This window comes from Chiloscyllium punctatum, chromosome 31, assembly GCF_047496795.1.
Source record: "Chiloscyllium punctatum isolate Juve2018m chromosome 31, sChiPun1.3, whole genome shotgun sequence".
In the NCBI taxonomy this organism is placed as follows: domain Eukaryota; kingdom Metazoa; phylum Chordata; class Chondrichthyes; order Orectolobiformes; family Hemiscylliidae; genus Chiloscyllium; species Chiloscyllium punctatum.
Genome location: NC_092769.1, coordinates 44,401,249 through 44,407,248, shown reverse-complemented (window position 1 = coordinate 44,407,248; position 6,000 = coordinate 44,401,249).

The window sequence follows — 6,000 nt, the reverse complement described above, 5'->3', positions numbered from 1 at the left end:
TTGTTGAATGTGAAGTGTGTTGTGAGGCACAGGTCCAGTCATTTGAGTATGCCGTCTTTGTTGATAGGTTCACCGTCCTGTTGTCTGTTCTGTATGTCCAGCAAGTTGGCTATTGTTTCTCTGGCTAGGGTTTGGTCGATAGAGGTGAACAGTGCCGTTACATCGAATGAGACCATAGTTTCTTCCTTGTCTATGTGTATATTTCTGATGATGTCCAAGAATTCCTGTGTTGACTGTATAGAGTGTCTGGATCCGCTGATCAGGTGTTTCAGTTTCTGCTGTAGGTCTTTATCCAGTTTGTGTGATGGTGTCCCTGGTAGTGATACTATGGGTCTGAGTGGGATGGCTGGTTTGTGCACTTCAGGTAGTCCATAGAATCTGGGGGTGTTGTTGCTTTCAGGTTTCATTCTCTGTAGGTCAAACCTGGTTATCTGTCCGTTTTTTTATTGTAGGTTTCTCAGTGTCTTGTTTATCCTATTGGTGAGCTGCGGGGTGGGGTCAGACTTCACGCAATTTCATCCACAGATGCCTCAGGGAAAGACAACGGAATGAAGACATGCCACGACCCAAAGGACTAGCCACACTACCATACATCAAGAACATTTCGGAACTGACAGCCAGACTACTGCGATCACTAGGACTCATAACAGCACACAAACCAACAGACACTCTCAGACAACAACTCATCAGGACGAAGGACCGATACCCAGCATGAGCAAAACCAATGTAGTGTACAAAATCCCATGCAAGGGCTGCACAAAACACTACATCGGACAAACAGGAAGACAGCTAACGATCCACATCCATGAACACCAACTAGTCACGAAACGACACGACCAGCTATCCTTAGTAGCCACACACGCAGATGACAAGCAACATGATTTCGACTGGGGCAACACTACCATTATAGGACAAGCCAAACAGAGAACAGCCAGGGAATTCCTAGAGGCATGGTACTCATCCACAGATTCAATCAATAAGCTCATCGACCTGGACCCAATATAACGGCCACTGCAGCTGACAGCTGGAACTGACAACCAGAAGCGGCAGAGACAAATCACTATAAATGCTGGAGGAAACATCACAGAAGCGCTTCACAGGAGGCTCCCAAGCGCTGAGTATGTCACCGAGACAGGGGACGAAACATCTACAACACAAATTCCCAACTCGGCGAACAGACCACAACGAGCATCCATGTGACAAATCTCCTCCCAAACTTTGAAGCCCTTTCGACTCTACAAAGCTCCGTCATGAACAAGCCACCATCTCTCTATTTCCTTTGCCTTCTTTAGTGTCTGCAACTCTCACTGTATCTTCCAGTAATGTTCTTTAGTTACTGCAGGTCTGCCTCGCTCCCCAGATAACCTGTTTCATCCCCTACAGCTCCCTCAATCACTGTAACACCCTCTGCTCTGTCTAATCCTCCTCTTCCCCACTGTCTTCCAGGCACAACGGCGATCCTGTAAGAGAGCAGTGCGGAATGGGATGTTATAAATCTCAGCTGAGGCTTGAGGCCTACCATTACCTGGGAGTCACAAGGGGAGAGAACCTGAGCGAGTGCAGCACAAAACGGGAGAATATAAATCAGCAGCGAGGGTCAACGTCGACTGGGACTTGGATTTGGATAAAAAGCAGAGCAGGAGGCTCGAAATCAGCACCGAGTCACAGAGGGAGTGACCGTGTGAGGGAACAACTTGGAGCAGGAGCTTGAGGCTGACTCCCACCTGGGAGAATATAAATCCGCATTGAGGATCGAGGCCTAGTTGTACCTGGGAGTCACAGAGACGGTGACCCTGTGAGGGAGCAGACTGGAGTGAGAACTGGACGATTACACGTCCGAGGAGACACATCACTGTGTGTGCACGTGTCCCTCCCTCACTGTGTGTTTGTTTGTGCGTATGTCTGCGTGTCTCCCTCCCTCACTTTGTGTGTGTGTGTGTGTGTGTGTGTGTGTGTGTCCCCTCGCTCTTGCTGTGTGTGAGGGTGTCCTCCCCTCGCTCTGAATGTGTGTGTATGCGTATCTCTCACTCAGTATGTGTCTGTGTGTCCCTCCCTTGTTGTGTGAGTGTGTGTGTGCGCGTGTCCCTCTCTCAATGTGTGCATGTCGCTTTTGATGTGTGTGTCCCTCATGCAGTGTGTGTGAGTGTGTGTGTCTGTGTGTCCCTCCCTCGCTGTGTGTGTGTCTGTGTGTGTCCCTCCCTTGCTGTGAGTATGTGTGTGTGTCCCTCTCTTGCTCTGTGTGTGTGTTTGTGTGTGAAACTCCCTCGCTGTGTATGCATGTCCCTCCCTGGCTGTGTGTGTGTGTGTGTGTCTCCCTCTCGCTGTATATGTCTGTGTTTGTGTGCTTCTTCATGTGCATGTCGCTCCCCCACTGTATGTGTGTGTCCCTCCCTAGCTGTGTGTGTGCATGTCCTTCTCTTGCTGTGTGTGTCTGTGTTTGTGTGCTTTCTCATACACATGTTGCTCCCTCGCTGTCGGTGTGTGTGTGTGTGGTCCCACCCTCACTTTTTGTATGTGTGCGTGTCTCTCCTTCGCTTTGTGTGTGTGTGAGTTTCCCCCCTTGCTCTGTGTGTGTGTGTGTGTCCCTGTTGCTGTGCGTGTGTGTTCGTGTCCCTCCCTCGCTGTGAGTGTGTGCGTGTGTGTGCGCGCGCGCGTTCGTGTCCCTCCCTCGCTGTGTGTGTTCGTGTCCCTCCCTCGCTGTGTGTGCACGTGTGCGCGTGTCCCTCCCTCGCTCTGCATGTGCGTGTTCCTCCCTCTCTGCGTGTCTCAGCAAGTCCCTCCCTTGCTGTGTGTGTGTGTGTATGTCACATGCTCACAGTATGTGTTTGTGTGTGTCCCTCACTCGCTGGTTGCGTGTGTGTCACTCCCTCGCGTTGTGTGTATGTGTCTCTCTCTCGCTCTGTGTGTGTGTCTCCCTCCCTTGCTGTGAGTATGCATGTCCCCCCTCGCTCTGTGTATGTGTGCGTGTCCTTCCTTTTGCTGTGTGTGTGTGTGTGTCCCTCCCTCGCTGTGTGCGCATGTCCCTCTCTCACTGTGTGTTCACGTGTCACTCCCTTGCTGTGTGTGTGTCCCTCCCTTGTGTGTGTGTGTATCCCTCCCTTGCTCTTTGTGTATATCCCCCTCACTGTATGTGTGCATCTCCCCTCGGTGTGTGAGTGCATGTCCTCCCTCACTGTGTGTGCGTGTCCCTCCCTCGCTGTGCCTGTGCATGTCCTATCTCTCTGTGTGTGCATGTGTCCCTCTTAATTTCTGTGCACATGCCCTCCCCCTTGCTGTGTGTGTGCTTGTCCCTCCTTCCCTGTGTGTGCGTATCCCTCCCTTACTGTGTATATGTGTGTCCCTCCCTCGCTGCGTGTGTGTACGCATCCCTCCCTCGCTCTGGGCCTGTGTTTACGTGCGTGTCCCTCCCTGTGTGTGTGTGTGTGTGTCTGTGTGTGTGTAAGTGTGTCTCTCTCCCACGCTGTGAGTGTGTGGGTCCTCCTCGCTGTGTGTGTGTGTGTGCGCGTGCGTATCCCCCTTCGCTGTATCTCTGTGTGTGTGTGTGTGTGTGTGTGTGTGTCCCTCTCTCTCTGTGTATGTGTGAGTTTTCCCTACTTGCTGTGCGTGTGTGTGCGTGTCCCTCCCTCGCTGCGTGTGCATGTGTCTCCACCTCGTGTGTGCGCGTATCCCTCTCTTGCTCTGTGTGTGTGTTTGTGTGTGACCCTCCCTCGCTGTGTGTCCATGTCCCTCCCTGGCTGTGTGTGCGCATGTCCCTCTCTCGCTGTGTGTGTGTGTGTCTCTCTCTCTCGCTGTGTGTGTGCTTGTGCATGCGCGTGTCCCTCTTGTTGTGAGTATGTGTGTCCCTCTTGCAGTGTATGTGCGTGTCCCACTCTTGCTTTGTGTGTGTGTGTCCCTCTAGCTGTGTGTGCACGTGTCACTCCCTCGCTCTTTGTGTGTGTGTCCCTCCATTGCACTTTGTGTATATCCCCCTCACTGTGTGTGCGCTTCTGCCCTCGCTGTGTGAGTGCATGGTCCCCCCTCGCTGTGTGTGCGTGTCCCTCCCTCGCTGTGTCTGTGCATGTCCCCTCTAGCTGTGTGTGCGTGCCCCCTCTCAATTCCTGTACACATGCCCTCCCCCTCGCCATGTGTGTGCCTTGTCCCTCCCTCGTTGTGTGTGTTTGTATGTCTGTGTGTGTGCGCGCGTGTGTCCCCCCTCGCTGTGTGAGCGTGTATGCCTCCCTCGCTGTGCATGTCCCTTCCTCGCTTTGCGTGTGTGTTTCCATCCCATGTGTGCATCTCCATCCCTTGCTCTGTGTTTGTGTATGTGTGCGTGTCCCTCCCTCGCTTTGCGAGTGTGTCCATCCATTGTGTTTGTGTGTGCATGTCCCTCCCTTGCTCTGTGTTTCTGTGTCTGTATGTGTGTGCGTGAACCCCTCTCGCTTTGTGTGTCCGACCCTTGTGTGTGTGAGTGCGTGTCCCCCCTTGCTGTGTGCGTGTCCCCCCTTGCTGTGTGCGTGTGTCCCACCCTTGCCATGTCTGTGTCCTCTCTCGCTGTGTGTGCGTGCCCCCTCTCAATTTCTGTGCACATGCCCTCCCCCTTGACATGTGTGTGTCCCTTCCTTCACTGCATGTGTGTGTGTATCCCTCCCTCGCTGTGTGTCTGCGGGTAACCCCATCACTGTGTATGTTTGTATGTCCCTCCCTCGCTGTGTGTGCACACGTCTGTCCCTTGCTCTATGTTTATGTGTTTGTGTGTGTGTATCTGTGCATGTCCCTCCCTTGCTTTGCGTGTGTGTGTCTGTCCCTTGTGTGCGTGTGTGCATGTCCCTCCCTTGCTGTGTGTTTGTGTGTGTATGTATCTGTGCGTGTCACTTTCTTGCTTTGCGTGTGTGTGTCTATCCCTTGTGTGTGTGTGTGTGTGTGTGTGTGTGACCAGCTTGCTGTGTGCGCGTGTCCCACCCTTGCCGTGTCTGTGTGTGTCCCTCTCTCGCTGTGTGTGCGTGCCCCCTCTCAATTTCTGTGCACATGCCCTCCCCCTCGACATGTGTGTGCTTGTCCCTCCTTCGCGGTATGTGCCTGTCCTTCCCTCACTATGTGTCTGCGTGTATTCCCCTCACTATAAGTGTGTTTCTTTGTCCCTTTCTCATTGTGTGTGCGCGTCTCTCCCTTGCTCTGTGTTTGTGTGCGTGTGTCCCTCCTTCGCTTCGCGTGTGTGTCCCTGTCCCTCACAGTGTGTGTGCCCCTCCCTCGCTGTGTGTCTGCGTGTATTCCCCTCACTGTGTGTGTGTGTGTTTGCGTGTCCCTCCTTTGCTTTGCGTGTGTGTCTCCCAGTCCCTCGCTGTGTGTCTGTATGTATCCCCCTCATGGTGTGTATGTGCATGTCCCTCCATCGCTGTGTGTGCATGTGTCTCCACCTCGCTCTGTGTGTGTGTGTGTGTGTGTGTGTCCCTCCCTTGCTCTTTGTGTGTATCCCCCTCACTGTGTGAGTGCATGTGTCCCTCCCTCGCCGTGTCTGTGCGTGTCCCCTCTCGCTGTGTGTGCGTGTCCCCTCTCAATTCCTGTACACATGCCCTCCCCCTCGCCGTGTGTGTGCTTGTCCCTCCTTCTGTGTGTGTGTATGTGTGTGTGTCCCTCCCTTGCTGTGTATGAGCATGTCCCTCCCTCGCTGTGTGTGTTTGTGTATGTTCCTCCCTTGCTGTGTGTGCATGTCCTTCCCTTGCTATGTTTGCGTGTCCCTCCCTCGCTCTGAGTGTTTGTATGTGTGTGTGCATGCGCGTGTGTGTTTCCCTCCCTCGCTGTATGTTTGTGCATGTCCCTCCCTTGCTGAGTGTTTCTCTCACTTGCTGCGTGCGTGTGTGTCCATTCCTCGCTGTGCGTGCCTGTTCTTCCCTCTGTGTGTGTGTGTGTGTGTGTGTGTGTGTGTGCGTGCATGTCCCTCCCTTGCTCTGTGTTTGTGTATGCGTGCGTGTCTCTCCTTCGCTTTGCATGTGTGTATCTGTCCCTTGTGTGTGTGTGTGTGTG